Here is a 14,206-nt window from a genome sequence, read left to right on the forward strand (position 1 = left end):
GGGGGACTCACGGTTAGTTGGAGATGGCCGTGGGGCGGTGGTGGTCCCGGTTCTGACTCTGTGTCCGGCGTGAGGTCCCGGGCCCGGACCCCAGGTGGGGAATCCGGCACGGAGAAGTCCCCGAGTCGACGGCACCAATAATATTCCTTAAAAACGGCGGCGGGGCGGCGTGGGTGTGTGGACAAACACGGGATAGACGGACGCAAAGGAAGAGACGGACACGCGGCTCCCACGTGGGTGCGTTTTAATGGGGAGAGGGGAACACAGTAAGGGGTGGGACGTGCGACACACAAGGGTAGGGGGGAAAAGGGCCAAGAGGGGGGCCAAGAGGAGGGAAACCTCGTGGACCTTCGCTTTTTAACGGGGGGGCGCAAGGTTATCTGGGAGGAATGGCCTTCACCTGGGCGTGGCCAGCACGCACACAGGTGATGGTAATCCAGGAGAAGTCTGGGAGCTGTAGTTTCCAAGGAATAACAGATAAGTCACAAGCAAAGAAAAGGCAAACAAGCAATTGTGTCCAAGGCACTTAACACATTCTGTCCAATGTCTTCACTTTGCTGCCTTCATTTGTACAAAGGCTTCGTGGTTCCCCTGACCACCACCACCGGTTTCTGCTTCCCTGATCCTCTGATCAACTTCTCCACCTGCTAGCTTCTCACCAAGGTTAGCCATCACAGCCAAAGCTGCACTAATCCAGCCGTGGCCGTCCTTATCAAACACGCGAATGCTTCCCCAATTTCTTCCTCCCTGACTGTGTCTTTCATTTTTCTTCCTTTTGTTGTCAGGAATTCAGCGAAGTCAGTTGTGCCCTCACCGTCTCCGTCTACACCACGAATCATGTCCTGTAGCTCTGCTTCTGCCCGAGAGACCTCATCACAGTCCCTGGTTGTTCCAGTCCTATCACCATCCTTGTCAGATAGTGAAAAAACTTCTTTGAATTTCACAGTCAGCTGGTCAGCCGGGCTGGAAGGCTTACCGGTTTCTGAGACTGAACCACACAACCTCTCTGTTTGCCCCACTCCGACTCCTGTTTTCTTATAGAAAATCTAGGACAGACTGATAGACAGACAGGAGACAGGGCTCTGGCAGCGACAAAGGCCCGAGCTGGCAGTACTGGGTGTCCACCCAGCAATGGCTCAGGCAGGGGTTTTGGTCATCACCCCTTTGCCTCGTTCAGTCAGGAGCCTGAAGTCATCGCGTGCCTGGGCGGGCAGGCAGCCGCGTGGAGACACTCCGACCGCAGGGGATTTCTTGGAGGCTGTTAAGGTTATCGATTTAAGCCCTGACAGGCTCAAGGGCACTAAGAGAGTCTCTCAAAGAGAAATCAAACTGTTTCCCCAGGTGACTCCTGATTTTTACTCAGGCAGAGGTCTAAATCTATTGAGGTGAAAGCAACTGGGTCTCACCTCTGGAACAATCTGGGGAGACCTATAAAGTTTATTGATTTGACTTACTTAACTTACCCCGGCTTATACTAAAACAACTAGACCCATCAATCAGACCCCTCGAGAGAGCGATTACAGGGTGGATTGATTCTCTCTCAGAGGTGACAGTTAAGGGCAGTTCTCTATGGGTGTCAGGACAGTACCTTGTGCTGGGGCTTGGTCCCTTCGCCTAGCACGGTGACCTTCTAGAGCTGCACACTAGGGAAGCCACCTCTCTGGAAGGAGGCCAGGAGTTCTCCAGAAACAGGCTGCAGTGGCCTCTTTGGATACAGAGAGCCACACAGCCGCATGGGGAGAGGTGTGGGAAGCTGCCAGATTTCAATTGCCAGGGAAAAAGAAGAAAAACCATCACCACAGGGTAAGGAAGGAGGGTGGATGCAGAGGGGCAGGCAGCCAAGATGACTGAGCAGTATAATGGCCTTGAAGTCCCCAGCCAGGCTGGCCAGAGGACGCGTTGCAGACCTGCGTCAGCTTTAACGCAAGGGACCTGCAGCGGGAGTCATTCTCTGGCTCACTGTGTTTTCTTGAGAAGCAAGGTATGCAACTACCCAGGGTTCCCTGCAGACTAGTTGGAGAGATCAGATGTTTCCATTCGAATCACATGTGACCCGAGTCCTTGGATGATACAGTCCAATTAGTGTTATTGTAAGTACAATGGGGAGTCAGGAGAAAGGGTACCCCTGTGAGAACTCAAAGGCTAGGGAAGGTCCCAGAGAGATCAGACTAGGTCAAGAAGAACATGGAAGAATTGATGAGCAAATCCATCTTCCAGAAACATGGTCTCCAAACCAGGCATGATCATATATGCCTGCTTGTAATCCTAGCCCTTGGAAGGCTGAGCAAGCACCCATGGTCAACATGGGCTACAATGGAGACCCTGTCTCAATAGAGGGAAGGGAGGGAAAGAAGAAGGAAGGAGAGAATTACTGTGCAATTTGACACCCAGGTACATAAAGATGGGGGCTGGGAATATATCTCCGTTGGTAGAGTGCTTGTCTAGCTTGCACGAAGCCCTAGGTTCCATTCTCAGTAAGGTAGTCAGACATTATTTGAATTCCCAGCCCCCAAATAATGACATGGAGATTTATTATTAATTATGAAAGCTTGGCCTTAGCTTAGGCTTGCCCCACTAGCTCTCATCACTTAAAGACTTGTTTCTATTAATCTACGTTCTGCCACATGGCTCTTACCTCTCCTCCAGTCTGTGAGTCTGACTCCCTCCAAGTCTCGCTGGTTAGTGCCTCAAGCCTAGCTTTAGTCCCTGAGTTCCCCTCTCTGCCCAAATGTCCCGCTTAACCTCTCCTGTCTAGCTATTGGCTATTGAGCTTTTTATTAAACCAATCACAATGATACATCTTCACACAGCGTATAAACATCCCACAACACAGCACCACATTGTACTGGTCATAGCGGGGAACATCTGTAACCCCAGCACTCTGTGAGGTGCACGCAGGAGAATTGAAGTTCAAGGTCATTCTTGGCTATAGGGTGTTTGAGGCCAGCCTGGGATACAAGAGCCCCCATCTCAAAAACAAACAAACAAACAAGCAGACAGACAGAAAAAGAAATACTTAATGGTCATGTATAGACTGGTTGGTTAATCACGGGAGGTTCAGAACCAGGGTTTGGGTTTAAATCTGGTCTCCACCAATCCGAATCTATATGAGTTAGTAAATTAATATCTGCAGGACTTAAACTCCCCATCTCCAAAACAGGGACAATGATTCCTAATAATAATATCTATGCCTTTCTATTGGTGTTAGCTTGACACAAGCTAGAATCACCTGGGAAGAGGAATCACAATTGAGAAAATGCCTTCATCAGATTGGCCAAGTCTGTAGGGCATATTCACGATGAATGGGTGCGTGTGGGCTCAGCCTACAGGGGGCAGTGCCATCCCTGGGCTGGTAGTCCTGAGTTCTATAAGAAAGCAGGCTGAGCAAGCCATGAAGAGCAAACCAAAAAAACAGCGTTGCTCCATGACTGATGCTTTGGTTTCTATCTCCAGGTTCTCGACCTGAGCTCCTGCCCAGTCTTCCCCTTAGGGATGGACCGTGACCTGAGAGCTGTGAACTGAAATAACCCTTTGCTCCCTAAGTTGCTTTTGGACATGGTGTTTTATTCCAGCAACAGGAGCTAACCAAGACAGGCAGTACTAATACCATCACTGATCTAAGAATGTCAGTAGTAGAAGCACCTGATAAAGAGCCCGCAGCGAAAAGCAGTGTAAAGCTTGAATGAGCCTGGTGCTTACAGAGCCCTTGGCACAGCATCAGGCACACAGGAAGCATTCGGTAAATGCTAATCACCGCCGGTGCTGTCCTTCCTGTGAACGGTAATAAAGACAGTTTTCTTATTCCTGCCAAGCTGAGGGGCGCACAGGCTCCTCAGGGACTTCCTGAACGATGAGTCAAAGGCGAGCAGAGGGTGTCTGTCCTGGGGAGAGCGTGGAGGGAACGATTTCTGCATTGGAAGATGCTCCATGGACTTTCTATGTTCTTGCTTTGTTTTCTCCGGCCTGGGCACTCTCCCGCCTCCCTCTCTCCCTTTTGGAGTTCATCCAACGTCTGCTCGTCATGAGGGCTTTCCTTATAGCCCCAGCCGCAGGCACTGTCTTCCACTTAACCTGTCACCCTCGTCTCTTTTTAGGCCACAGTTAGAGGGCTGACTCATGCTACTGAACCTCCTGCAGGGCAGGCTGTGCCCCTCTCCCAGCCGCGTGTGCATTCCCCACGAACAGGGACAGGGTCTAGCCCACGCTCTGTAGTCTGGAGACAGAGGCCGGCTGAGCAGAGGCTGCAGGCCTGGTGCTTAACCACAGATGGAGGTTCTCTGTACGCTCCCCTTCTCTCCCTGATGTAGCATGGATTCTGCTTGGTCTTAATAATAAAAACCTGGAGTCAGGTATCCAGAGCAAAAGCTGAAAGATAGAGAAGCAGAACAGCCAGCCACTAGAGAGTTCTTAACCTCTACAAACTCTGGGAAGAAATAGACGATCCTGTCCCCACGAATCCTCAGATTGAATACCTCAGACCCCGTTTCCTCCTGCCTTATAGTCTTCTCTGGCCCAGCCATATCACTTCCTGTCTCCACCTCCCTAGTGCTGGGATTAAAAGTGTGAGCCCCACTGCTTGGCTCTGTTTTCTTTTAGATTGATTTGACCTCGTGCAGCCCAGGGTGGCCTTGAACTCACAGACTCTATCTCCTGAGTGCAGGGATTAAGGGTGTCCGCCACCACGGCTTGGCCTCTAAGGCTAACTAGTGTGGCTAGCTCTACTCTGATCTTCAGGCAAGATTTCTTTGTTAAAGCCCAAACAAAATATCACCACATTCTACTCTGTTCCCATCAGGCCTCTGCCTGTTGCTCACTTCCTGGAACCCAGGAGTCTTGGCTCTTCTGACCTCTGTGCTCTTCCCAGGTTGCTTGTGTTTGCCAGTGTGGCACCCCCTGGGTGGGAACCCTACTAGCAGGAAGGTGGAGCTTCACGGATGAAGGAAGGGGAATAGCTGCCCAACCTCTGGGCACAGACTTAGATCAATTTCTGGTCTCTTTACTCTGCACCCAGAGAGCTGCCACCCTGGTGCCAAATGGGCTTTAGTAAGTTTCCATTTGAGAAATCTGAGTCCCAGTCAACCCCGGTAGCTGAGACAGATTGGGAAACCTCACTAGGAGGCAGAGAAGGGCACACCTCGTCCTCTTGTGGTTTCCCTCCAGGGCTGGGAGTTCCACCTAAATCGTTTTTTGTATCCTTGTTTTTTCAAAGTCACCCGATGGAAGCAGATTAGTGGAACCATTTCCGTTCCTCCCACGGCTCATTTTGTTCTCCAAAGTGGGCCCAGGCGAGATTAGCCTGGAGATGTAGTGTCTGAAGAAGACGGAGGCCCCAGCTCTGAGGAAGGAGGTGGCTACAGGAATGGGGAACACCTATGTTCAAGGCATATTACCAGAAGCATCTTGCTGGGACAGCCACGTACAGGCCAAGGGTGTCTAGTCCTGTCAGGGATGGCAAAACTGAGGGCTAGCCCCGAATTTCTGCTCTGCGGAGGAGAGACTCTTTGGTTCCCAAGTGGTAGAGATTGCTCTCCCTTTGGACTGCTGTCCTGGATGATACTTCCTCAAGTGTATGCTTTTCTGAATTACACAAGCTGGCCGTCCCTACCTAGAAGCTAAGAGGCCCAGGAGGGCGCCTAGGAGGGGAACAGAGGGTGTGCCAGCTATAGCCAGCTAACTTAGCACCTGCAGGCAAGAGATAACATTCCCCAGACTTTCACAGAGCCTCGGGCTACAATGGGGCCTCCCCCAAAGACACCATTGTACCACCGTGGGGTATATAATAGGAGAGACCGGAGCCTGCAACCTTGAACTTGAAATAGCCTTAAATTTAGAAAGACCGTGGAGCCACAGAAAAGACTCTCTCCTTCTGAGATCCAACGGAGGCCCGATTCCACAGGCTCCGCTCAGAAATAGTTCACAAAGGGACCATAAACCCCTTGTAATGTGAAAAATGTGATTCCTGAGTGCCCTGGGTGATATGAGGAAACATCCTCAGAGCTGGACAGGGTCGCTCACTGCCAGCCCGTGCCTCTTTACTTTCTCTGTGCAGAAGAAAGCTGTAGGGATGATAAGCCCTCAGAAACGGTTTGTGTGTGTGTGTGGGGGGGGGGGGGGGGGGGGGGGCAGAACTTCTAGAAGTAGCGTTCTCTCCAAACAGGCAAGCCTTGGTTGGGCTATCTGAGAAATCAAGAACTTCAAGGACTGCTTACATTGCTTTTTAGTTTTTAAAAGTTATTTATTATTTTATGTTTGTGGGTGTTTTGCCTGCATGTATGTCCGTGCATCATGTGTTATGGTAAAAATAAAATGGCACTGTTCCCCGAGTGGCTGCAGTGGGCAGAGGGTCCTGAGAACAGGGAGCCCCCGAGTGGCCCATGGGCAGAGTCTCTCAGGCAGGGAGCTGCATGGTGGGTGAGTGATGGAGACGGATAGGCACACCATGCAGGAAAGGAGAGACAAGGAGAAAGAGGCAGAGAGAGAGAGAGAGAGAGAGAGAGAGAGAGAGAGAGAGAGAGAGAGGGAGAGAGGGAGATAGAGGGAAGGAGAGAGAGAAAGGGAGGGAGAAGGGAGAGGGGAGAAGTGGGGAGAAGGGAGCTAGGCAGAAGCTGCCTTTTGGGGGAGAGACAGAATGAAAGGGGCTCAGACTGGAAGTGGAAGATCTGCCTGCCTCAGTTGAGGGGAGGGGAGGGGAGTGGGAGGGGTTTATTTCTTAAAGGGACAGGACAGACAATTACATCATGTATGCCCCTAGTGCTTGTGGGGGCCAGAAGAGGGCATCAGATGCTCTGGGACAATTGTGAGCCACCATGAGGGTGCTGGGAATCAAACCCAGGTCCTCTGGAAGAGCAGACAGTGCTTTGAGCAATCTCTTAACCTGTTTTATAATCGAGTACATTTTATCACCAAAAGCAATATTTTGTTATTCATAATGTAATAACAGGCTGTTTACTTATTTATTTATTTTCAAGGCAAGGTCTTGCAATGTGTGGGGTCACCTCTTATTCCAATTGTCTCTGACACTGGGTAGGGAGAACTCTGAGTTGTCACGAGCCATTTCCCCCCTATCATTACAGGAACCATCACCCTGGGGAGTCTGCAGGGAACCTCACACCCATAATTATGTTCTATTGACAAAATCTGCCCCACACCCAATTAACTGTTAATCTGTTAGCAGAACACGCCTCACATTCCAGCTATCCAGGGAACCAGGTGTGGCAACTCATGACTTCTTGGCCTACCTGTCCGAATGTGACCTTTTGGCCTACGTGAGGAACCTGAATCAAGTGATCTGGAACACGCAGCAAGAATCCAGTTTCCCTGCCCCTCAAAGTCCTCATCCCGGGCCTATATAAACAGCAACCATGACCCTAATAAACCGGAGGCTTTGACAAATCTGCTTGGCCTTCTTCTTCTGTTTTAGCTCATTCCCTTCCAGGTAGCGCCCCTCCGAGACCCTGGAATAACTAGCTGCAGGGTGGGTTACAACCCCTAGACTAGTGACCCACCCAAGGTGGCAACACTGAGTGACACTGCGGGTGGGTGGGGCCACCACCATGTTAACTCCTGTGGCACTACGTGTGAGGAACAGAGGTGTCCCTGAGAAGGCCTCTGACCTGTAGGTAGTATGTGGGGCAGTGAGAACTGGGTCTATGGCTTTGCCTTCCAGGTTGTGCCAAGATGGTTGCACACAGGACTCGGCATTAGCTATGGATGAGGCTAGCTCAACAATACAGCTCTGCAATGGCTCTTTTCCTGTCTCTACCCCCACCCCCAACTCCCTCACTTCTGCTCCTAGGACCACAGTCCCCATGAAAAGGGTTGCAAAGCCTGTCACTCCAGTCGTAATTGCCGTGCTCAGTGTATGAGCGGTTGCTTGTTCTGCTGTCCTGGGCTCTCCGTTTCAGAAGCCCCGTGTTTTCCTTGTAAGAACAGCGGAACACTTGACCTTCCTATATCGTCGCTCTTTGGCATTCAATTTTTTTGGAGTTCAGATGCAAACTCTGACACTGAGATTTGTTATATGCCATCTGTGGAATGCTTTTATTTTTTTCTTAAATTCCGCTTTTGCCATTTAGCAGTGTGAGCTGTCCTTTCTAGCCTTGAGTTATCTAAGAATTTGCCCATAAAATTTATTGGCTGCTTAGAAAAGGCCACCGATGGCCAATCCTTAACCTTCTCTTTCACTCTGCCCTCCCTGATTGCTCCACGCTTACGGCCTCACCTCCTCATTGGCAAGAAGGGCCAAGCTCTCACCTCCAGGGTCTGGAAGTTGTTATTCTTTCTACTTGAAACCCTCTTCCCGAAGGCTCTTCACATGAACGTCTATCTCTTTGTCACACATTAAAACCCAGGCTGAAATGTTGTGTGCTTGCCTAGCGTGCACAAAGACGGGGGTTCTATCCTCAGCACTGTATAAACCAGGTGTGATTGTGCATTCCTAGAACCCCGCAACTCAGGAGGTGGAGACAGGAGGATCTGAAGTTCAAGGTCATTCTCAGTTCCACAGTGGAGCTATGGAGGCTAACCTGGTGCTACATGAGATCCTATCTCATAGCCATAGTGGAGTTTGAGGCTAACCTGGGCTGCGTGAGAGCCTATCTTAGTCAATTCCCCATCCCCCACCCCCAAAATTGCAAGTCAGCTTAAAAGAAATGTCTCAAGACATTGCCATCACCACTGCCATGACGCTTATCCCAAGCCACAGCTGTCAAGCTGCAGTATTAATTTGCATCTTTTTTTTTTTTTTGTCTGTTTCCCTAATGAGATCAACACATGCAGGACAGTAGGACCATCATCGCCTTTTCCCACCGTGGCATCTCCAACACCTAGTTCAGCACCCAGCACTTGGCAGGAGCATATCTGACTCATCCCCTTTACTCATGGGTGAACCAGATGCCGGGCCTCTCCCCGGTTCTACCAATTCTCTTCTCTCTCCTCTTGCGCCTCATCTCTTTCCCCCTCTCCTGAACCCAGCCGCTGGCAGAAAAACTGCTGTAATTGCTCCTGTCTTGCAAAGCAAACAAGTTACCTCTCTCCCGGTGACCTGGTTCAGCTGACCCACATGTTTTAGTTACGCGCCACTTCCTCCCACGGAGCAGCGCCTCCAGGAGGGAAGGGCTTGCATCTGCTTTGTCTGGTGATGTTTCCTTCACATCAGAGCAAACTATGCAAATATGTCAGACGCGTGAGTCATCTTGCGGAGTAAATGAACTAAATAGCGAAGCCTTGAATTAACAGAGAAGACAGCAACCCAAAGCTTGGGCAATATCCAAATAATATTTACCCAGGGAACGAATAGGGTGGCCTTCCTTGTAGGGATGCGTGGTGGCCGCTCACGCTGTGGATGTTCCGAGAAGATGCGCTTCTGCCCCCCCCCCCCCCCCCCCCCCCCCCGTGCTCTGTCGACCATGAAAAACTTAGCAGGGCGGTTAAAGGATAACAGTGATTTTAAAAGGCAATATCGGAGGCCCAAAGATGGTGTCTTCCTCAAACACTGCAGACCTCTTTACTTCAAAGTCAGATTTAAAATGTGAGTTTACTTCCTTTCTGGGATTTGGCCTGCAACAATAGTGTAGGCCAGGAGGTGGCGATGCCTCTCTCTCTCTCCTGGACTGCAGGGCAGTGTTGAAGGACACAGAGAAAAGGTTGGGACCAGGCCTGATCAGCCAGGAACCTGTAGAAATTAGAGCCAAGAAAACAGGGCTTTGCCTCAGATTGCCTCATTCCTGTTGGCTGGGCCCCATGAGGAAAGAGATCCTTGCTGGAAAAAAACCCACATTTTGAAGGCTTCCGATGCGTGAGCAGCTAGCTATAAACCCGACCCGCTGGCAGGTCCACACTGAGGATTTTTATCTCAAATTCAAGGACTCTGAAAATCTAGGACAGCAACTTGGCAAACCTGAGCTGACAGAACTTCGGTTCAGCTTTCCCTTGGCTTGGGCGATGGCCTCTGAGAGCCAAGGAGGTTTTCTTCAAGGTGCAGGCTCTGCCCAGACAACGTTCTACACTAGAATTACTTACAACTAGGTCTCAGGGATCCACTAAACTACTGGTTTTCCACCTTCCTAATGTCGAGACCCTTTAATACAGTTCTTCATGTTGGGGTGACCCCTAACCATAAAGGTTTTGTTACTACTTCATAACTGCAATTTTACCACTGTTATGAATCATAATGCATATATCTGTTTTCCGATGGTCTTACGCGACCCTTATGAAAGGGTCATGGACCCCCAGGTTGAGAACCACTACAAGTCCTAGGTCTGTGTACAACACTGTGGGCAAGGGTTGGAGGCAAGTGATAGGCATATGCACTTCCTGGAGCCAAACTGGTTTTCTTTTCTTTCTTTTTTCTGTTTACCTGGGGGCTCCAATGACTCAAAACACATTGGAGATCCAAGTTATGGGCTGGGGTATAGCTTAGTGCTGAAGTAAAGACCTTGAATCCAATCTCTAGCACAGAAAAGAAAAAGGAAGGCAGAAAGACAGACAGGCAAGCCACTCCTATTCCCCACAGAGGCCTGACTAATTTCTCTTTTTAATCCCAAATAGTTCCCTGAGGCATTCCAGCTCTTCGGTTTTCATTAAGAAGCCTCTCAGTCAAGAGCCAGCCTGTTGGCAGGAAATATCGTCAGGTGTTTGACCAGAGAGGGCAGAAGATGTATTGACGAGAACGGAGCTGTTAACCAGGTAAGCATCAGAGAAGATGCGGAAGTCTTGTTGGAGAGCTACAGGAAGCAGCCTCTGTCCTCAGGGGTGGGAATGGGGAGGGGTGGGAATCAGTCAAAGGTAAAAACCCACAGCTGTGGCTGCTCTCCCAGAGCTGGAGAGGGGGTCTTGGGACTCCAGGTCTCCTGGATTCTGCAAGTGTTGGGAGAGCTATAAACTGCCAGGCGCTCACTGCAGGACTCAGAGAGGAGGCTAAGGTGACCCCGGCAGGAGCAGAAATCCGGCAGGAAGCAGACACAAGGGAACCTCCTTTCCCTTCCTCTGCCTGCCACATTCTTACCACAAAGAAGATGACCCACGGAGCCAGCTGGCAAAGCCAAATTGTGGTTGGCGGAGTCTGGGCTCCAGCATCACACAGGCTGGGCTTGGAGCAGAGAGACAAGTGATTAAGAAGGTCCCTCCAAACATTCTGTTTACTGAAGTATCCACAACCGTTCTCAAATCTCTGTGTGATTTGTCATTGGTCAGGCTCTGTGATGTATGTGATGGATTTTCAGTAGAGTTTAGTATCCCAATGACAAGGTGCGGCCACCTTCCTCCATGGTCTTATAGCAGAGAGAACCTTATTTCCCATTTTAAGTCAGATCCTCTTGTAATTGAGTGGGGAGCAATGGAGACTTCCTAACTAGGGCTCATGGATGCTGTGGGCCCTGGCCTATTTATACAGACCATCTTACCTCTCTAGTGAAGTCCTCTGGGATTCTGACTCAGAAACCAGAGTCCACTGTCTCCCCGGACACTAGTATATCTCCCAGTCTTGGAAATACAGCTTCTTGCCGTGCTCCACAAACATGACTCGGCAAATACAATTAAAAAGCGAAACTATTTTGGTTTCCCACTCTTTCTTCTCTCCTATCTGCTCAAGGCAGTAAAGGCTTCCTCTGCCCCAGGTGAAAGTGAGGGCAAACTCCATGAGGCTCTGGTCACACAGCCCTAAACCACACAACGTAAATGTAACAATTTCACCACCCCTTCTTTGCTGTGCTTTGAGCATGTCCTTCAAAGGCTCACGAGTGGGAGCTCCATCGTCTGTGTGGTGACATGAGTGGCGGATCTTTCAGAAGACAAGGCTGGTTCCTTCCCACCCTCTGGCCTCTTAACTCCTAAGTGATCTCTCCCAGGTGTGTGGGCTCCATCACTGTGTGTCATGGCTGAGGGAGCCAGCACCCAGCCTTGGGTATTTTGTTATTGTAATGGAAAATGGACACCCCCCCATGACCTTTTATTTGAAAACTGGTTTCTCTCTCATCTCCTAGCTTAGGATTCTTGAGAGGTAGTAAGAAAGGGGCTGGTAGGAGCGATTCACGGTCAGCTGTGAATAGTTCTCCATTTATTATCTGCATGTTCTAAGTCTGAATGTACCTATAATCCCGTCACTTCGACAGCTGAGGCAAGAGAATCCTGCTTCTAAGGCCAGCCTTGGCTGCATAGTGAGGGCTCATCTCAGGACAAAACAGAAAAATAGAAAACCATGTTGGAGGGGCTGGAGAGATGGCTCAGTGGTTAAGAGCATTGCCTGCTCTTCCAAAGGTCCTGAGTTCAATTCCCGGCAACCACATGGTGGCTCACAACCATCTGTAATGGGGTCTGGTGCCCTCTTCTGGCTGCAGACCTTACACACAGACAGAATATTGTATACATAATAAATAAATATTTAAAAAAAAAAAAAAAAAAAAGAAAACCATGTTGGATATCCAGGTTTAAGAAATGGTGTGGGGACTGGGATTTTCTTTCTTGACTGTTCTACGTGAAGTGTTGCTGTTCAGAGGTCTTTCTATGGTGATCTTTCCTTCCTCTGAGGATGTTCTCCTCAGAGCGTGCCTCCCAGAGAGATTCCTCTGTCAGAGATGCTGTTCAGCCTCTAGGAGTCTGATGAGACTTGGGGCTTCCCCCTGGGGTCTGTCCATCCCTCAATGCAACCCTAGGAACGGACCTGGGGCTTGCCTTCCTTTCTTAGACTGACTCATACCTGACTACACACTTGCGCACCCTCTGTTGAGATGACCTTGGGAACCGCGAGTGTTTCTAGCCCCATCCCTTGACCTCTTTTTATTCCGCAGTCAGAGCCGAGACCAGCCCACTATTTGCTTTTTAGACGTTCTAGATGGGACTCAGTCTTGTGTGTTTCCTAAGCTCACAAGGAATGCCTATGAGGTCCCGCAATGGATGAGTTGAAGCCCCTTTCCATAAACTTTCTATGGCAGCCCGCCCCCGTACTGTCTCTCCCATAGAACACAAATCTGCATTTATCTTCAAAGTCTGAGCCATTTCATCACCATGAGGAAGTAGTTTAAGAGTCACAGAACGAGCGTCCTTTTGTCTAAATTCTGCAGGATGTTTTGGTGCTGCACCTCAGAGTGTGAGTTCTGGTGCCTTTGCGCCTGGACAGAATGTCTGTTTTAGAGTCTTGATGCATGTGTACACTGAACAAAGAAGTGTCAGAAAGCGGGGCTGTTTTACTCTAAAAGCAACAACATTCTGAAAGCATCCAAACCTGAGAACAGCAGCCAGAACAGGACTTCTTATGCCTTGTAGGGTTTGCTGAGATAAAGGGGAGATGCTGGGAAGTTTCCCCCAGGGTCTTGGAATCAACACTTAACTGAAATCACCAAACTGTTTATAATTGTGTATAGAAGATTTGGAAGCTGCAGGACAGCTCTGGAGGATTGCTTTTGCCTTGCTGCGCTCTCTTTCTCTTTTACACACACACACACACACATGCAGACACACACGTGCGCGCACGCACACGCACACATGCATGCACACACGCATGCACATATGTGCATTTTTGTAACCATGTCCACTGGGCAGGGACCTTGTGGGGGTTGTTGAGTACCTAGAGGTTTTGTATTTGCTGGATTTGAACCCAGGGCTAAGCATGTTCTCTACCACTAAACTACATCCCAGCCTGGTTATACAGAAATTCTGAAAGTGCTCATCTAGTATTTACAGTTCAAAGAGGAAATTTTACTGTCTGATGCTGGATCCAGAGCAAACTACTAGGCTGGTTGGCAAGTGTTTCTGGGAAGGGAGTAGTTGTGGAGTGGAGAGTGCTTGTAGCTGCCAGCTGGGGTTCCACCCCTCACAGCTGGCCCACTCCAAGGTCACTTGCCTGTTGTTCTTGGGCACCAACTGCTTCCTGCTTCTGCATGCCTGAGCAGTGCTCTGGCCCTTGCAGAGCTTGTCCCAGAAGTGACCCTGACCAGTGGCCATGGGTGGAGGGCTCTCAGGGACCATTTCAAGGAGTGTGCCAAGTAAGTTATCAGAAGGTCTCAGAGGAATTTGAATCTCCCCCCTTTTGAAAACCTATTCACTAACCCCTAACTGGGTCGCCTGGATCAAAAGGCAAACTTACAGGCTAGTGAGATGGCTCAGTGACTCCCAGAGGACCTAGGTGCAGCTCAGAGGTATGTACATGTAAGCACCCACAGGGCAGCTTACAACCATCTGTAACTCCAGCCAGGGGATCCAGTGTGTTCTT

The 14,206-nt window shown here is 49.8% G+C and overlaps 1 pseudogene; it reads right to left on the bottom strand.

Annotated features, from left to right (window-relative positions):
• Nucleotides 1-479: 479 nt before the first annotated feature.
• On the bottom strand, nucleotides 480-13,962 carry LOC126508395 (neo-calmodulin-like; annotated as a pseudogene).
• Nucleotides 13,963-14,206: the final 244 nt, after the last annotated feature.

The sequence above is a fragment of the Alexandromys fortis genome, unplaced genomic scaffold (assembly GCF_014885135.2).
Source record: "Alexandromys fortis isolate MF-2015 unplaced genomic scaffold, M_Fortis_MF-2015_v1.1 scaffold_82, whole genome shotgun sequence".
NCBI classification, from domain to species: domain Eukaryota; kingdom Metazoa; phylum Chordata; class Mammalia; order Rodentia; family Cricetidae; genus Alexandromys; species Alexandromys fortis.